Source organism: Eublepharis macularius, chromosome 5 (genome assembly GCF_028583425.1).
Source record: "Eublepharis macularius isolate TG4126 chromosome 5, MPM_Emac_v1.0, whole genome shotgun sequence".
Classification (NCBI taxonomy): Eukaryota; Metazoa; Chordata; class Lepidosauria; order Squamata; family Eublepharidae; genus Eublepharis; species Eublepharis macularius.
Window position 1 is genome coordinate 114618440 of NC_072794.1, and position 19935 is coordinate 114638374.

At 42.4% G+C, this 19935-nt stretch overlaps 1 protein-coding gene across 2 annotated transcripts in view; it reads left to right on the forward strand.

Annotated features, from left to right (window-relative positions):
• The first annotated feature begins 3412 nt into the window (after positions 1-3412).
• Positions 3413-19935, forward strand: part of CDK18 (cyclin dependent kinase 18) — a 108536-nt gene continuing 92013 nt past the window's right edge. For both annotated transcript variants that reach the window (XM_054979971.1, XM_054979972.1), the window contains exon 1: positions 3413-3559. The gene's annotated coding sequence lies outside the window, so the exon portion shown is untranslated. The remainder of the gene's footprint in view (positions 3560-19935) is intronic.

The following is a 19935-nucleotide window of genomic DNA, read 5'->3' on the forward strand; positions in this document are numbered from 1 at the left end:
ACTGATGGATTGCTTAGGGGAAAGTACTTCTATGAAAGGCCACAGGGAAAAGGATGTTGCAAAATATGTGTTGGACCCAATGGCCCTGTAATATTGTCCAATAATCCAATTCCCTTTTTTTAGTAAGCAATGAAAATGTGAGCTTTTTTTGGAAATTGGCTTTGTATTTATCTGATTCTCCATTTGTCTGCCGCACCATTTTTGTTGCTGTTGTTTTTGCTTTATATTTAGCACACACAAAAAATTCCCCCAAAATAGCATAATCAAACAAGCTGAAGGTGTGAACATCATCTGTAGGAAATTATTTCTTTTACAAACTGCTGCATTATTTTACTGTGTCCCAGCTGCCAGTTACTGGAATGTGAATAATTAATCCTACATTTGTTTCTAATATTAGGATTGTATTAGAAAGTTTAAGAACACAAGCATAACTAAAGTAGAAGCATGAGATAGAAAGCCTGGAATACCCAACATATGGAATGACATGGAGGCAGATAAATGAGATTTATTTATTTATTTATTTTATTTTTTCAATTTATATACCGCCCATCCCCAGGGGCTCTGGGCGGTGAACAGTTAAAATCGATAAAAACAAAAACTAAAATCAATATACAAATAATAAAACAAATTAACAAGGTGCAGTGGTGGGGAGAACCTTCCCCACCCCAAAGGTGGGAGGCCGACATGGCACCGCCCCCTTCAATCACCAAACGCCTGGCGGAACAGCTCTGTCTTACAGGCCCGGCGGAATGATAATATGTCCCGCTGGGCCCGGGTTTCCATTGACAGAGTGTTCCACCAGGCTGGGGCCAGGACTGAAAAGGCCCTGGCCCTGGTTGAAGCGAGGCAGGCTTCCTTAGGGCCGGGGACCACAAGTAAATATTTATTCGCTGATTGGAGCGATCTCCGGGGAACGTACAGGGAGAGGCGGTCCCGAAGATATGCCGGTCCCAACCCACTCAGGGCTTTAAAGGTAAGAACCAACACTTTGAACCTGATTCGGAATTCAACCGGAAGCCAGTGCAGCTGGCGCAGGACAGGTGTGATGTGTGACTGGTAAGGTTCCTTAATGAGAAAAGAGAACATAGGTACTTTAATTAAGCTCAGAGGCAAATAAGTACTTAGTGAAGCATTGCAGAAGTGGGGTTGTGACTTGTGAGCCAACCCAAAGAAGTGTTGGATTGGGTTTCAGGAGCTCCAATAACTTGGTTTCGTGGTAGGGAAAGGGCGACACCAGTCCCCATCAGAGAAGGAGCATCTCTGGCAGATATCCCCAGGCCTACCAGTTTGGTGTAGTAGATACGAGTGGCAGGACTGAAGAACTGGGTTTGATTCCCCACTCCTCTGCTTGAAGCCAGCTGAGTGATCTTGGATCAGTCACAGCTTCTCAGAGTTCTCTCAGCTCCACCCAACTCACAAGGTGATTGTCATGAGGATAATAATAACACACTTTGTAAACTGCTCTGAGTGGGCATTGAGTTGTCCTGAAGGGTGGTATATAAATTAAATGTTGTTGTTATACCTCTAAGAAGCACGTCTGTCACTTCCTGGGCCTTTTGGGCTACTATTGCTGCTTTATTGTACACTTTGCCACCAAGGTGGCCCCACCAACAAACTGCCTAGGGAAGGGAATGCCCAACCAGGTCAGGAGGACCCCAGAATGGGACTCCACTTCCACAAGCTCCAGATGGTCTGTGTAGAACTTTGATTTCGAGCAGCCTTTTATATTGTACATGGATGCCTCCGATACTGGCCTTGGGACTGTCTTTGCTCAGGAGTAACAGGAACTGGAGGTCCCCATCCTGTTCCTCAGCAGAAAGCTACAGCCCCCTGAGAAGCACTATGTTTCGGTGGAGCAGGAAGCATTGGCGGTCAAGTAAGCTGTGGGTAGGGTTGCCAGGTTCAGGTTGGGAAATTCCTGGAGATGGGGGGGGGGGGTGGATCCTGAAGAGGGTGGCGTTTGGGGAGGGGAGGGGCCTCATTGGGGTATAATTCCATACAAATCACCCTTCAAAGCAGCCATTTTCTCCAGGGGAACTGATCTTTGTTGCCTGGAGATCAGTTGTAATTCCGGGAGATCTCCAGCTATCACCTGGAGGCTGGCAAGCCTAGCTGTGGGGGTCCTGCAGTATTACCTAACCAACAATCCCTTTGTGTTGGTGACTGACCATGCCCCCCTGCAGTTGCTCCACTGTATGAAGAATCATAACCTGGTACTTTTCGCTCCTTCCTTTCAGGTTCTCTATCCAATACTAGGCGGACCACAGCATATCAATGTAGTCTGCATGTCCCAACTATTTGAGCCAGACCTCCCCACGCCTATGACTACATCGAAAAGGTGTGTGCATCTAGGCTTGCAGAGCTCCTTCCCCTGGACTTACTCCCGCCAGCCATGAGGGACCCAATGGCCCCCGATGAAGTAGCGCCTGCAACATCACTGCCAAAGAGGGACACTGCCAGGCCACAGCAGGAGCTGGTGACGGGAGAGCCAGCCACTGGGCAGAGCTCTGACCTCCACTGCTATGCCACAGACTGGGATCCATCCAAGAGGGCCTTATAAAAGGTGGACCATCCAGGGTCACTGTGAAGGAAGAGCTGGGTAGCCTCCTTATAGGTAGAAGGGCATCAGGTTACTCGGAGGGGATAGAAGGTGTGCGGGTGCTATAAACCCCCTCCACCCCATTTCTGAAGTGCCCTCGATAGCCGGACTGGATGAGAAGGCAATCCTGGAGGGCGAGCCCCCCTCAGGCTCCGATGCCCCTTTAGTGGAACTTGACAGTGGAACAGTGCAACTACCCTATTAATGACTTGTATTAAAAGTTTGGGGAAAAAACACTGACCCAGGTCAGTGGGTCTTTTTGGACAGAACTGCTTCATGAGGCATAATGAATAACGATAATGAATAATAACGTGTAAAACCAGATGGTGAACTGACGGACCACTGCTCTGGTCCTTTCAGGTAGGTAACTGTGTTGATCTGCAGTAGAACAGCAGGATTTGAGCCAAGTGACACCTTAGAGACCAACAAGATTTTCCGGGTGTGATCTTTCGAGAGTCAAAGCTGAAGAAACGAGTTTGACACTCAAAAGCTCATACCCTGAAAATTTTGCTGGTTTCCAAGGTGCCACTGGGCTCGAATCCTGCTGGTCTGATTCTACAGGGCATCTCTTATGGTCTTTTTTTCATGCCTAGGCGGAGTGAAAAGCTGCCCCTGTTGAATTCCTGCCCATCCTCAACCAAGACCCCGCCCCCTCTCCAGCCGGGCCTGTCAACGGCCTCCCTCCTCCCTTGGCAAAGAGTCACAGGGGGGGCGGAGCCAGCGACGCGCGAAGCGCTCCAGCCCCTCAGCGAGAAGATTTTTCCCCGTTCCGCCCCCTCGCCAGCTTCTGCCCGCCTCAGGTTGTTGCTGGCGAGCAGCAGGCTCCGGTTCTGCCCTCTGGTCTTCGGCCGGCTGGGAGCCCGGGAGAAGGGAGAGTCCCGGCTGGGCCGGCGGGCGTGGAAAACCGCGGCGGTGGAAGTGGCCCCTTAACGCCGGTAGAAGGCAAGTGAGGTTCTCCGGGTAAGTGAGCGCCTTTGGCTCTTCCCGTTTTCCATGCCGAAGCGCTGTATGCAGAGCAAAGGTGCAGCGCGGGGTTGCCGGGACAGTCCACCCCCCTCCCCGGTCCCGCTTCGGACTAACGTCTGCTGCAGTAGCAGCCTCTTCCTCTCGGCCAGCCCCTCGGCGGTGCCATTTCTGCTGGGCGTGTTTTTAGCCAGGAAAGAAAGTTAAGTCTCGAGGAAGATTCAGGTGAATCGGCTTTGGGTAGCGAAAACACTCCTTCTCCCCCCCCACGCTCGTTCATCAGAAACTACCATTTAGCCCAGCGTGGTGTGATTCTTTTTCCTCCGGTGCCTTGACTCTTCCACTTCACTCCGCAAGTGAGGACGCGCGTTGTACTGCACCTTTCACTGAAAGAAAAGGTTTTTACACACAGGCTTCTTCAGCCAGATGCTCCAGCTTTCTAGACTAAAATTCTATTTTTTGATTGTTATGGAGAAGAATAATCTGCCTGAAATGGTAGAGTCCAGGCACAGGTTTAGCAAAAGCTAGGCTGTACACTCTTTTTAGTTTTAGGAACACTCTGATTTATCTATAAATGAATAAATATAAAAATGCTTGAGCATTCTGGAAGCCCTCAGGCCAATTGGATTTAATTAAGCTAAATGCTGTTGTGGCTTTTCTTTTGTGCACCTGGAAACCCCTCTTTGTTTGGATTGCTCTGGCCTTCCTGCCCTGATGTAGACTTTAAAGAGGTCAAAAACTTTACTTTTTTTCATTGAGGCAGCCACCAAGGCGAAGAGCATGGGAAAAGTAGTGCTCTGGAAATTCAAGAGTAACTTGTTTAAAACTGATCATAAAATAAGCTTTGACAATATTTCTCTGCTACCTGACAGTTTTCTAGGTTATTGAACTTTGTGCAGGAATTAATCTGCTGGTTTAAAGTATGATTTTGCAGCATTTTAGTTCTCTATGGCACTGTGTAGCTATGATGTATCTTTGCAAGTGCACAGAAGAAATGTTCTGTCTCTCTAAAAAATTGACATACTTGTTGTCCATTGGGTTCAGAGATTCCTTGGAGTAGACAAATTAATATGTACATCTGAAACGTCCTATTTTGCCAGACTAGACTTTGTGCCAGGGATGTTTTAACAAACTGGCTCTTGTATCTAAGAAAACAAAAGGGAGAGTGAGTGTTGCAGATACGTAGATGAGCATAATAGTGGTATTAATTGTGAAAAGGAAGACATAGTACCCTCAAGCCTTAGTCTGCTGGCATTGATTCTTAATTTGTGTTCTCTGCCAGGCAGGTAGCACATTGCTCTTGGGGTGATTAAATGGTTACTCTAAGGACAATAGGTTCTAATAAAATTTTATGATGAATGTAGAGAAGCCAATGGGGCTGATGAGCATTTAAGTAGCTGTCTAATGAAGGCATGTTGAAAAAGCAGATGGGAAGTAAATGTCAGTGGGATATTTGCATCTTTCTAATACTAGTATTTTCATAAAAGCTTCCAGAAATGTAGAGTGCACCCATTATCTCCAGCAAATTTTAGCATGTTCTGTGTTCGCCTGGTAGTAGCCACTTTCCCTTAATTTGGAATGAAGACAGAAGAAGGATCCATGTCATATAAAAAGATGAGGATGATTCCATTTTGGTTTATCCTTGGAATTCAGTGGTTCATGAGAACTCTTTTGAAAACAACAGAGGTTCCACCACATCTGCTGTTATGTACTGAACATTTTTTCCACAGTTGTTGCTATACTGTATGGATTGCCTAAAAAGAACATCCCTCCTGTCCAGAGCCCTTGTGCACATTATGGCAGGTCCTTAGAGCAAAAGCATGTTCAGGTATTCTCTACAGTTCTGCTCCTTCTCTTTGCTTGCTTGTCACAGGAGCATTTACAATATATTTTTATGTGGCTTTAAACTTAATTTGCTGCTCTGCCTGCTATGAATGGAAAGCCAGCCAGTGTTTCATACACATTTCATGAGTATATGCAAGTGTTACATTTCATACCTGTGAGGAAGATATTTGCAACAAACCGACTAGAGCCTAATCAACTTGTGGGGAGAGGGGAAAAGAAGAGAACATGTGATGTGTGTCTTGTGATAGTAATGAACGTTCTGAAACAGGAAAATTGAAATAGATATTGTAGTTTTGTGGAAAGCTCAATGAAAAGTTGACCCAGGTGTGTGACAATGGTGGGAAAAAGGCAAGCTCCATGCTAGAAATTATTACAAAATGGATTGAAAACAAAATAGTCATTTGTAATGCCCCTTGTATAGAGCTATGGTATGGCTTCATTTGGAATATTGTGTAGTTCTAGTCATATCTCAAAAAGAATATTGCAAAGCTGGAAAAGTACAAAGAAGGGAAACTAAGATGATCATGGGATTGGAGCACCTTTCCTATGAGGAAAGGCTCAAGAGCATATATAAGTAATGGTGCAAGAAAAAGGAGAGAGAGAGCTCTTTCTCCCGATTCCATAAGACTAGAATTTGGTGGCACCCAATGAAGTTGTTGGGAATTAGCCGCTCTGAAGTGGCAACCTTTGAAATTTGATTGGGTCAACAAACCTTAAGAATGTAAGTAGAACTTGCTGTATCAGGCCAGTGCTCCATCTAGTCCATACCATTTCACACACAGCCAACCAGTTGTCCTGGAGGGCAAACAAACACGGGATAAAGATCAAGACCATTTCCTGATACTGCCTCCTAGCACTGGTATTCAGACATTTGCTGCGTCTGTGTATAGAGATTCCCTTTATTGACTGTGGCTAGTAGCCTTTGATTGAACCTCTTACCCATTAATCTGTCTAATCTCCTATGAAAGCCATCTATGCTCATGGCCATCATTAGATCTACTGGCAGTGAGTTACACAGTTTAAGTATTTATTGAGTAAAGAGGTATTTCCTTTTGCCTGTCCTGAACCAGTTCTGGGATGATTGTCCTGAAGTAATAGTTTCTTTCTACGTACAAAAGGAATTCTAGGTTATTTCAGGCATATTTACTTATGTTGAGAGGCCACTGTGTTTTTCTATGACACTTTGAACTCCATCTGTGACCATCTTGGTTTACCTGGTTATTCATTGGGGATTGGAGAAGAGTCCTTGCTGGGGTAATGGACTTTTCAACTCACTTCCAGCACTTATTCCTCTCAAGAAAATATCAACAAAGCAGCTGAAGTGTAGTGAAAGCAAGGGTCATTATCTCAAGGCAACTGTGAGCTACTCTTACTAATTTGTATCTCATTCTCTGATTAGCTTCACTTCAGACGGGTGCTTACTCTTGCTAAGTATGGATGAGTAAGTGATGCTGGTGAAACAAAAGATCTGGGTATCTTTGCATGTGCCATAGTCTTGTTTAAACTGGGATGAAATGCATGCTTAGTTAGTATGCTGTATATCCATCGCCATGGCAGATGTTGTACAGGTATGCTAAGTAAATAACTGCTTTGCACGGATGGCAGTCTAGTTTAAACAGAGGTCTCCTACTTAAAGGGGACCAACTTAACACAAGCCGCTAGGCCCAAGTAAAGTCACACGTGGAGGTTCTTTTGCCTTGCCAGCACCACCATTTTCATCAAGCCCAAAAGTAAGAGGAAAGTGGGAGTAATCTCTGTAGCTATTCTTGTTTTTCACTGGTTGGTTGGCTAGGGATGATAATTATCTGGGTTAAAAGCCCTATGAGAGTCCCTGTTCATCTGATCATATTCCAAGTTGGACTTGAATGCACAATTTATTAGTAGGCAGCCATGCTCTAGTACATTTTCTATCTGGAGAATACCAAAATCTTACTCTGGAGTGTACTATACGGTCTGTGCTACATCCAGTTAAAGGTAGCTGCCTTATATGAACAACACTATTATGGCACTTTATAAGTGATTTAGAATACAGCAGCTGTTCATGCCATTGTAAACCATTTAGTTTCTGGGTTGCTTAATTTTCTGACATTTTAGCAACAATAGAAATTTGATCAGCTAAGTCTTGTAGTAGTGTCTGCTGCCCACAGATTATGCTTTTCTTGTGCTTTTCTAGTCAGACACTTCTGGATTGTATATAACAAAGGAAGATTTCTGCCCCAGGTGTAAATATGGAATCCTGAGGCACAAGATTTGGGGAAAGTATCAGATGAAACTTGATAAAGAAGAATCGTTCTTGATTATGAGATAAAGTTTTGTTCTTCCTAAGGTCATTCAATATAACTGTTATAACTCCTCTGGGGAATTCTGCTGTATGCATCAGCTGTAAAACTTGTGTTTGTGGTTTGATGGAGGCTATTGTATTTCCTTGAAGAGCTTTCTAGCTCCTGCCTTCATCAGCAATTGGGTTGCTCTTCTAAAGGCAAAGAGAGCTCTTGGGATACATGAAAAGATGTATTTTCTTTCTGGCTTTATTGTGAGCCTTGGATTTTGGCTTCCTTAAAGGTAAGATACTCTGAAATTTTCAGTGGAGCAGAATGCCCAGAATTATTCTTAATTCTTCCATGCATCAACCGTATTGTTCAGAAAAACTAACACTTGAATTATCCAGAGAGGAACAGGCTGCACACTACGTGACCCCTTCATTACCTTTGTAGCAACTGAAAGTGAGAAGCTTTTAAAACTATTTCTGAGGCTTGGGGTTTTTTTTTTTTAACATCAGAGACAGGTTTAAGTATTGCTGCAAGTGTACTGTGCAAATAAAGATTCCGTTAAGCAGCATTCCTGTGACAGAGAATCTCTAACAGAAACAAAGAGACTTACCTGTATGACCTGCAGGATATGCTCGACCCCTAAAATATTTCGCATGTGTCCAATGCAAAAAAAGTAGTAGTGAGAAGACCCCTTGAAAATAATTAGATACTGTTTGGGGCATTTGGAATCCATATGTGCCATCTGTTGAATCTGCCCTGTTGCCCCCTACAATCAATATGATGTGTCCATTTTGTAGAAGAAAACTGCCTGTTGGCTGCAGCTGAAAGTGCCTGGATTTCAGTCCTGCAAGCAGTTAGGCTCTTCAGTAATACCAATAATCAAATGCAGCACCTCTTTTAAATTCCAGGCCAGATTCCTTTTATGGTAGTGTTTTTCCTTGCAGTGTGTCTTGTCTCCTCTACATTGGAAAATGAGGAGCCGTAGCTCACTAATGAAGCACATGCTTTGCATGTAGAAAATTCAGTCCCCAGATTCAAGCTCCAGCATCATTTGCGATCCAGGTCACACAGCTGGGCCAAGACCTCTGCTTAAGTAAGTACTGCTGCCACAGACAGACTACACTGTAATGGGCTTGATGGACAAGTAGTCTGATTGTGTAGAAGGTGTTTGTATGTTCACATATCTCTACAGTTGAAGTCTTCTATTATCAGTAACAGTATATTTTTCTCTTGGTTCTTCTTACTTGTATTAGAGAGCTAGTTCTTAAGCTCCTCACTCTTTTAAGCATAAATACTGTATGTCTGAGACTCTGATGGCTTCCCATGATGGTAAACATTTTCCACATACCTTATTGCTTTCAATTTGTGATTAGGATCAGGTTTTATTCAGTACTCAGTTTGGGCCAGTGCTGTGTTCCTGGACCTGTTTCAACATGAGGACTTGGCACTGAAGTAGTAATAAATAAGAGTACTTCTGACCATGTGAACTTACTTGTGTTGAGAGATTGCACCAGTTCATGCATATTACAGTGTAGGTGGAGGGTGTAACATATATGTGCCTGAGGCTATGCCATTCCTAGGTATCCACAATTAGTTTAACAAATGAATTGACACGCTAGGAGGAATTTTTCTCAAACAAATCCGTGAATTGAGTGGTCGTGAGTCCTAGAGATTTCAAGTCAAACCAGATGTACATCTAAAAGTGCTTCCAGATGGCAGGTTTTTCTGTGAATAATAATCCAGCGTGCTTGGCACTATCCCTATGGGGCTTGTCAGTGTCGGTCTCTTTGCTGACCCCTGCTAGTCCAAACAGCAGGCTGCAGACTAGCGGGATCAGCTGGTGCAGTCCAAAACAGCAGCATGTACTCAAAGCCTGTGTACCTCCCCCCACTGTAACCATTCCGTTTAAAGAATAGATCGGCTATACCGCTAGATTTCCACAACTGAGTGGGCGAAAGTGGCATTCATAACTATCTTATCTTCCTAGCTTCTGCAGAGGGCAGAGAGCAGCAGATGCTTCCTTTTAAAAAGTCTATGGAATGGAGAGATAATGAAGGTCCTTAAACAATGCCGTCATTGATATGTATTTCTGCCACCTGTCTCCCTTCACAAATGTTCGTAATTATGTGGATTATTTATAGAGCACGTCTGCAACTAGCCATGTTCAGACAGGGAGATGAAAGGTTGTAACAATCTGTTTTTGAGATGCATGGAGGGGGAGTAAGAAAGTGGATTGGAGGGCTGTGAGATTCTTGCACTGGAATTTCTCATACCTACACACCTTGAGATGCTGAATCACCCAAATAGACAGGGAAGTAAAAAAGAAAGAAGCAAAATAGGCCAAGTAGGTTGGGGCCAAGTAAGGTTTTAATCAGCTCTTTTTAAATAAAGCAGGATTAAAGAAAAGGGTATGGTTCTGTAAGACAGCAACAAATTAAAGGTACCTACCAGTGAAGCACAAAAGAAGAGCTTTCTTATTAACCAGATTAGATAAAAAGGGAACAGGGAGAATCATGATGGGAACACTGATTCAGGTTAGTCTTTCGGTTCAGACTTTACATGTCAGTAGAAAGACTAATACTAGAATAATGATGATCAGCCCACAAATTGGGACCCTCGTGTGGCTTGTAGAGTTCCCCCCCCCCACACACACCTTTTTGCTGGATCACAACAGCCCCTACATAGCTGCCTTTTTATTCTGCTGTTTTTTGGAAGGACCTGCTGTAGTTTGCATGCATAGAGAGTTAGGGCACTTGCCTCCTGCCTCTGTTTGAAAAGAGCAGCAGAATGGTGAGATGAAGTCTCTCAGCAGTAGACTGACTCCTCTTCCTGTCATGTGACTTCCTGCCAGGTGCTCAATGGGTTGCATACTGCCACCTGGGATTTAAAATTGGTAAAGGTTGAGCCTACGAAGCTAGAGCAATTGAATTGGCTCTGCCTGAGAGCCAGACTAGATGAGATGGAGTAGCTAGATTGGTTGTTCATTCACATTTACAGCATTAAATGGGATCTAATTTTAACAGCAAAAGGGTGGGGGGAGCTGAAACGTGCCTTTCTTCCCGCCACTCTCTTGACCTGAATACTTCTGCCTCTGCCCAGTTTTGATAACAGTAGTGAACAGATGTGGGAAGGGAAATGCCTGCAGCAGCATTGCTTGGGAAATTGACATGTTGTAACGTGGACAGTTTGATTCCCCAAACCCTTAATATTTTGTGAACTCTTGGGAAAATAACATGGCTGTATCCAGTGCATTTAGTGTGGCTCTAAAGGACTAGCTACTAGAAACATGTTCCAGGAAAACAGGCATTGGTGTGTGTGTGTTTTTTGCAGTCTCTTCAAGCATGGAATTTGGGGTCTGCACAGAATTTAACATCCTAAGAATCTCAGTTTCATCTCTGTGTTAATGTCAGTTCCAGTTCATATGGGCCTCCATAGGTAAGCATGAAAGGTGGACAGGGCCTATTGAAATCTCATAAAGTAGGAAGAGGCTGAACAGGATTTCCACTGGGCAGGGGAGATGGGAAGTGAACCTGCAATACTCCTGGATCTTTTCAGGATCCAGTATGTGCACATTTGCTTTACAGTTATAGCTTAATCAGGCTACAGTATTTGGCTTTTCTTGGTAGCAAATGTAGCTTATCTTCATGCAGAATTTGTATTGAATATTGTTTGGAGTCTAGCGTATGCACAGCCTAGTCTTTTGAGTCCCAGGTCTGCTCATTTGTGCCAATGGAAATCCACTTTTCAGGTTGTTTGAAGGAGTCCTCATTTCAAAACATGGAACTCCCCTGAAATTTTGGGCAACTTTCTACTCTTTGCCTCATTTTCTGTGTGGGTATATTTTTATTAACTCAACATTTGCAGCCTTACATAACGAGCCCCTCTCTGGAGTTGAACTTCTCTAAACTGCTCCTTGCATTCTTTTAAATTTTAGAGAGACAGGTGAGAACCAAACTAGATGATAGTTGGCAGCCTAGGCTTTTACTACACAGACTTTAACTCTATCCCATCCCTCAAACAGAGGCATTTTTTAAGCTTTTGCACAACATCATCTTGCAGTCAACCTGCTTCTGGTTGTCCCCTGCCTCACAGCTCGTGAGTTTTACAGCTGCAGGGATATGTGTTCAAACCATTCCCTGGACTTGGCTCCTTCACTCCAGCCTGCCTCTTCCTCTTTCCACCTTTCCACCTAAATTGACCTCCGTTGCTGGAAGTGAGTAGAAAATGTGTCTTTCCAAGCTATTGTATGATTTTCTTTTGGCACTGAATTTGAGGAGGTGTAATTTAGCTGGCAGTGGATTCTATATGTTAGCATTTGTTACAGGGTGCAACCTTTTTGCTGCTTTTTAATTCCCATCTAATGATATTGTAAGTCTTGCTTTATCATCTATAGTCAGAAACAGCAATAGTTTACAGCTCTCAAGAATTGTAGTTTTTCTTGTAGAAAAATTAAGCATTCATTTTATAAATTCCATAAATATGTCACTACAGTTTTGTAAGCAAATTTAAGCATTTTATGGTTCAAACCAGTGAAATAAGTTTAGATTAGATAGAAAAGTAAGTATAGCGCATATTTCATTCTCCCAAACTTTTCACTCCCTGTCCCAAATATTTTCTTTGTCCCCCTTGGCTTTAAAATGTGTGGAAATTTTGTATCTCTTTATAGAGCTTATGATGAGTGGGGTCATCGTTTTAACCATTGCTGAGCACTAATATTGATGCTCAGAGTGTTGCTGAGGAGTACATTTTATGTGAGACAGTACAATTATCTCTGGAAAGCTCAAACACTCATTTTCTTTTGTAGCGTGTTTATCTTTGTAATCATCACTGTGGTCTTTCTGCCTCTTCATCAAAATAAATAGCATGTGTGAGTTTGCAATGGCTAAAGCTTGCTTTATGTATGATTTCACACGTTTCTATAGTATGTATGCAAGGGAGTACTATGTTTCTCCTAATGTGTGACTGCCCTACCACTCTAACTATAGTGTATGTCCTGTGTATTCATGTAGCAGGGAGCTGTGATTGACCCAGCTTGTATATGTGGGTAAAAATGTGCAACTGTTACATATTACGGGGGATCCTAGAAGTTCATGGAGCATACTCCCAAGCATCTTTTGGACAGCCCTTTCTCGTAGTGCACTCTCTTAGGACTGTCTGATAGCCATCATGTCTCAGGCTTTTGCTGTGTTAGGACCATTTGTTTGGAATTGTTTACCAGAGTGGGTATGAAGGATGCCTTCAGGGAGATATGTAAAATATGTTTTTATTTCAGAGGGCATTGGATGAAGGGTAAATTGTTCTGGCAGACTGGCTGTACTGTTTTTATTTTGCTGGTTTACTGTTTTATTTGTATTTGTTTGCAGTTTGTTGTTTTGTTAGCTGCCTCAAGTCCGAGGAGATAAGGTGGGATGTTAATACTGTAAATACATAGGTATCTCACTAATTTCCATCCAGAGAGGACCAATTTAAGTAACTTGATTATTGGGTGTTACAGTGTACTGAGGAATCAATTGTTTAAAAGGTCAAAACATTACTATCCACTGGGATGAGTGTTATAGTCTGACTTCTTCCTGGTGCTGTATTTATTTACAAACATCTCTTTAAAAGCTTACAAACTAATTTGTATAAAATCAAGTTTATGCTACATTTTTGGGAAGGGCTCCAAAAAATTGTCAAATCTTTTTGCTGTAGCCATCCCTTTCATTTCAGTGGAAGAACTGTTTTTACAATATGTTTACTTGTTTTGCCTTCTCCATTGGTATACTTTATAATAGGTGGCATGTTATTTTGTGTGTAGGATTTAAGGAGAGACCCTTGTCATTGTGTGACATCACATACGTGTGAGGCAGCGTTGGCTGTAATGGCCATTATGGCAAACATGCGCACACTCAGGGCACTTAATAGATGGGCAGTCTCATTCCAACTCCCTCACCAAGTTGGCATCCTGTGCTTGCTCTGCAGAGAGGAAATAACAGAAACACCCCTTGAGATGTAGCAGACAACATAGCAGTGTTGTGAGTTCATAGTAATCCCATCAACGTGCACCAGTTGTGCAGCAATTCAGTGTTGATGCTCCATGACTGGCATTGGAACACACTGCAGCCAAACTGCCAGTCACTGATGTGGCCATAGCCCCCTAACACCATGCAGATGCCATCTGAGCTTAGAGTACTGGGAGGCAGGGAGAGAAGAGCTGCTGGCCCCTTTGCTGCCAAGGAGGCCAGTGTCAAGATCTGAGATTAAGATACTCTGGGGCTCCGCTGGAGAGTCCCTACCTGCAGCAGAGTTCCCTTTCGCCAGGTGGCACACAGGGGAGGAAGCGTGGCTACCCCGGCCACAGCATTCTCATGGTCCAGAAGCTCCATCAGTACAGGCTGAACACATTCATCCTGTTTTTACCTGTATGCTAGATCAACCACAGTGGAGATTAGCTCTGTTATGTTTTTTAGAGGTCAGGGATGAATGGTGGGGGCAGATTTTAATATATTCTTGGGTGTGTTCCAGTTTTTGAATATTATCACCTATTCTGAGGCTTCTGGGGCAATGCTAAATAAATAAATAAATCCATGGTTAGGGCAAAGGGGATTACCCTCCCTCCATTTGCCTGATTCAGACTAACTCCTGTCCTTGATTGGAATTTACAGATATCAAAGAACTATTTAAAAGCAACATTTCTTAATGGAATGTGCTCAATTTCTTAATCTTCCTAAGCTGCAAGGAGCATGAACCGTATTCTCTTACTTAATTGGGGCAGAGAAAGTTCACTTAGCTTGTTAATGCAGGCTGTGAAGTGACTGGAGATTCAAAACTGCTTTAGATTCAAAGAAACCAGTATCTCCATATCCTATATAATCCGTGTTGGAGGAGGTGATGACAGCAGCACAAAAACTTGACAGATGAAAACTGTGGAAGTTGCCTTTTAACCCTGGGCTTTTCTGCTGAAGTGGAGGTCAAGGCCCAACAAACATGCAGCTGCTGGACTGGAAAGTTGAGTTTAAAAGGACCTTCCTGCTCTGTTGCATACTTTTTCCTTTCTGCCCGGTGAGACTAAATTATTTGTTTGAGGTAACTTGTTGCATTTAAAAACAAGGACCGAAGAAGAAATATCTTGCTTTTATCAGAAGAAGCAATTTGACTTGGGGGACATCCCCATTTTTAAACAGTGTTCTTTCTAGGATGAAAACAAAATCCTGGCCTAGCAGTTTCTACCCTGAGTCCACTCCTGTTTACATCTGGACTTCCCTCATTTTGTATTAATAAATCTCCTTGGGCTTCTGGGCAGGACACAATAGGAATACTTTTCTGTACTAGGGTGAGAATTCTTGGTGTTATCTACAACTTTTATTAATTCATGTCATCTAAAGAGTTGTGCTTAATTTGTGACCTTTTAAATGTATTGACTGTGCAAGCCAAAAGCTACCCTCAAATGGTCCCAATAAGGAATTCTGCTGGGATGAAGAGAGCCAGTGCAGTGTAATAAAAGAGTCCTTTTAAAGTATTAAGCTCTTTGGCTTTCCAGAGGGAAGCGAGTTCCCTCTGGGTGTTTTTAGCTTTTTGAAAACATGGATGAAAAGGAGCAATTTGGAAACAAACACAAGCAGCATGTGTCCTGTATAAGCTCTCGGCCCTGGTCTTATATTATGTATGATTAATTTATACAATTAGTAGTTTTGTGACTATGAACTAATAGCATCTTTTTGCCATTTTATATTAGAATAACTAACTGCATATTTACAGGCTAATCTACAAGAGAAGAATGGTTTCTAGTGATTATACAAGGCACAATGCTGCTACTGATTTATGTGTTATATACTTACTAATCAAGTATATGGCAGAGTTATGAACTTCTCTTAAGTGCACACACAAGAGCTCCTCAGAAGATCCACAATTGCAAGCATGTATCTGATTGCTGATGTTGTTTCTCATGTGTCTTCTAAAGTGACTTTACAGGTTTCATTTTTTTCAGGTTGCAGCCAAAAATGTGTGGTTACAGCCTGATACAACTTCTGTAGCAAGCACTGTATCTACCTGAGAGCTAAACTACATGAGACAAATTACATGAGGATGCTCAAGTGAAGGGAGACGCAACATTAGTCATGAAGCATAGTTTGAATTTCACCTCTCTCTACAGAGTTGGCAAAGATTGCTCCTTGACAAGCTCTGCCAGTTAAATCCCCAGTTACTTCACTGCAGACACTTCAAGAGTCCAGTTAAAGTTTCTTTATTAGAGATCCATCAGTATCAGTGCACTCAAACAGCAGTACTGGCAGAAATGACGTAAAGAGGAAAAGCAATGTTATAGGGCAAGCTTCCCACCCTGGGATAAGGACTGTTAATTTTAGGCGTGCAGGGCCGAGGAGGTAGGGGAGGGGAAGACAAGGATTTCATGTCTCAGGGAGATACGGTTCTGACTGGCACTCTAAGCACACTTTCCCATACCAGTTGAGAAAGTGAAAGCAGCCACCTGCAAGATAAGCGATTTCTAGCTACACAGTTAGACAGCTACACAGGCAGTTCTTTACACATTCTCAGAGGCCCCAAATTCAGTACAGAGGCACACATGGCAGATAAGCAGAGCGCATCTGACACTCCTCTAAGGGTTTGTTAATTTCCTCTTTGCCTCCTCCAAGGCTATGTCAATTATTAACAAACCCTCTGCGAAGGGATCTTTGCTGGCTCTGTAGAGAGAGGTGAGATTCAAACTGCACTTCCCAGCTAGCGTTGCGTCTCCCTTCACTTGAGTGTCCTCGTGTAATTTGTTTCGTGTAGTTTAGCTCTAAATGAGTACTGAAAGTACTCTACTTGTATTGGCACTCTGCCCATGTTGATGGGCAGAGATAAATAGTTAATGTCTCCTCTTAGTCTCCTGACACTTTCATGGCAGTTTTCCCAAAAACAGCTGAAGAGTATGATGATTCTGAGCACCTGAAGCAACTAAATGAGTGAAAAGGTAATCCTGTTGGGGCACATTTAACAAATGCCACTTTGGAGCCTGTTTCAGACTGGCTTATCCATCATGGTATTTTCCTAAAGACATGCGAGTATTTGCATTTTATTGAGGGCACTGATACTCCATGGAGTGTGCCAGCCCCTCAGTGATGTTTCTCAAGGTTCCAGCTTATGCTTGTTGAAATTTTTTCTGCTTATCATTCCCTATCGTATCTGTTTCCCTGAATGTCCTGTTATTCATTATTGTACTTTGCTCAGTGAATGTCCTAGCAGTTAATTATATTGTATTTTTACTCACACTGTGTAATCCATTTTGCATCTTGGTGAGAAAGGTGGACAATAATAATAATTTCTTTAAAACAAGATTTGACGTTTTAAACAGGATTTGAAGTTAATGAAATCGGCAGAGCATGCATACGTTTTAGGACATTTGTCTAAAAGCACTCACACCTATGTGGTAACGAGATCAGGTTTTTGTGGCTCTGAATTCATTTGGCATGTATTGAGGTAAGATTTCCTAACCTAATAGTCCTTCTATCAGTTAATGTGTGTAATTATTTGTTATAATATCTATGACTATATGCATTTGGGATGTGGACAGAACTACTGTGAATTTTATTATTAATACCACATCTACAAACAACCCTTCCCCCCAAACTTCTGGCCAGTGCCACTGTTTGATCATTTCTGTACATCTCCCCCACCATAGAAAGGAGCTTTATATTTAGTTCCTCTTGTTAACTAATGACACTACTTCTTATCAAGTTATCTCTCTGAACCATTTTCCCAAAGAAACAGTGATCAGGAGGGAGCATACAAAATCGTGTTTTCCTGCTAATTCTATGATTTGCATGACTTCTTTCTTCCCACGCTTGTCACCCAACCTTAAATTAATGTACAAGTAATATAGCAGTCTGCTGGAGACTTGTCTGTAGAAAACAAATGGGAAACTCGCATGATTGTTGCTAGAACAGTCTGAATGAAATGCCCCATAAAAGATGCCCCATTCAAAAGTTGTGAATCCATTCAGAATCTCTAGTCTATTAACACTGATTTAACTTCATCACATCTGAGGGTGTCAGTGCTTATAACAGAAGCACAGTGTTGCTACCATGGTAAAAGTGTCTCACATGACTAAGCATCCTCCCTCCATAATCTACACTATTGTGTACTGATTACATCTGCACTGAGAATGAAAATTACATTTTTGTAGATTGATTCATATGCTGTTTCTGTTACAATAATCCATTTTTCTCCCTCATCAGAGCAGACCACTCTGCTGTACAGGCTAAAAACTTCTAAACATGCAACCCAGCTATAGTTCTGCTGCTTAAAGTAGCAACACTGGAATGGGGGGAAAGAAGGTGTTACTTTGGAAGACTGGGAAAATGGCAGAACTCAGGATGGGGTTCGCTGCACCTAGTTTCAGGGGCAGCTATAAACAATATGGGTAAAATGACTCAGGAAGATTATGATGCTGTTTTTTTACACTCATTTAATGTTGGTAGTTCTTCAGCAATAAGAATTGCTAAAGCACAAGGAGAAGGCAGATTGCCAGATGTAGGAATATTTTAGGAGCACAGACACAAATGATGTGAATATGCTTGTATGAAGATACTGAGATATGTTTTTTACCTTGCAGGCATGCTTCTCTCTCAGATTATTAAAATCTAGTCTCTACAATAAGGAGGTCCAAATAATGAGCAGTGAGTTCTAGTGTGAAGAAGCACTCTTCATGACTGACTTAAAATTGTGTAGTCATGGCTTCATAAACTGAATATTTTGGAATATTTTTCTTTTGCAAAAAATGGAGGTCTGAGAAATCATATAGGAGTGAGAACTGAAGAGGCTGCCAAGTGGCCTTCTCTAGTTAGTGGAAATTTCCAGATTCTGGGCTGTAACATTTAGTAGCTTCTGACCAAAAACAGTAGGAATGCTGTGCTGCAAATGACTGTGGTTACAGAATGGCAGAACTGATGATGCTCTGTGCTTTTTCTTTTTCTTCCTTTTAAAAAAAAATAAGAATGGTCAAATGTTCCATGCTCAGCAAACTCAGTTTTGACGTATTTCTTTCAACTAGCTTCACAAACCTAGATATACAGCAGCACTGAAACAAGTTGACATGACTAGCAGTGCTTCTAAAGAGCTAGTTTGGTGTGGTGGTTAAGAGCAGCAGGACTCTAATCTGGAGAACCGGGTTTGATTCCCCACTCCTCCACTTGAAGCCAGCTGGATGACCTTGGGTCAGTCACAGCTCTTCCAGAGCTCTCTCAGCCCCACCCACCTCACCGGGTGATTGTTGTAAGGATAATAATAACACATTTTGTAATCCTCTCTGAGTGGGCATTTTGTCCTGAAGGGCAGTATATAAATCGAATGTTGTTATTATTCTGCTTGATCCAAATTTCAGTAAGTAAATAGTAAACAAAGGGAGAGTATCACGGTAATGTACAAATAAACAAAAACTAACAAGCTGTGAAATCTAACTAATGAGTGTCTCTATTGTAAATCAATCAAATTAAAGCAACATTATAGTCAAATTAAGCAAGATAAACAGAGAATATATATACACACAGTGTAGGTGATTAAAGAAGGCAAAGCATCATATATAAATAATTAAAGTATAATTCAACAGGATTTCCTATACAGTATTAAAGTGCTATGTGCCTAGAATTGACCAGAGGTCTGAACAGTAATCATCAAAGTCCCAGTAAGTTTTGATGAAACAATGCCAGAAGGTCTTCAGTGCAGTAAGTTTCTATTGGAGAAACAGTGTATATGATCTCATATGAAGACAGTGATAGGCGGCAATAAAGAATGGATACACAACTGTGACGGGAAGCCAGCAATCTGCCCGTTTCACCTCTTCATCCTGGCAGTCATTATATCACAGGCCATGCATATACACCTCCACTAGTCATTCGATATTCTTTTAGCCTTTAGCATCTGCCTTCCATTTTGGCAAATTTCATTCTGTTGGATAGTAAACGTAACAACACTTTGATTATATCACTTGACTATAAAAGACTGTCTGAGCACTCACTTTCATTCTTGCTGTCCTCATTATTTTTAATCAAGAATTAATAAAACTGCACCCAGATGTACATTCTAATATCCAAGCTGCTTGGGTGAAGGGGCAGCAAGGCTGATCCTGGAGAGCAGAACCTGCTGCTTTTTCAGCATCCTCAATCTGTAGAGCTTCCAGGTCCCCCGGTGGGGGCAGGGGATCCCCTGCTCCCAGCCTCTGCCCCCCACTATCACTCACCTGGCTGATGTGGGGGGGGGAAGTGGGTGGAAAGGCCTCCTAGT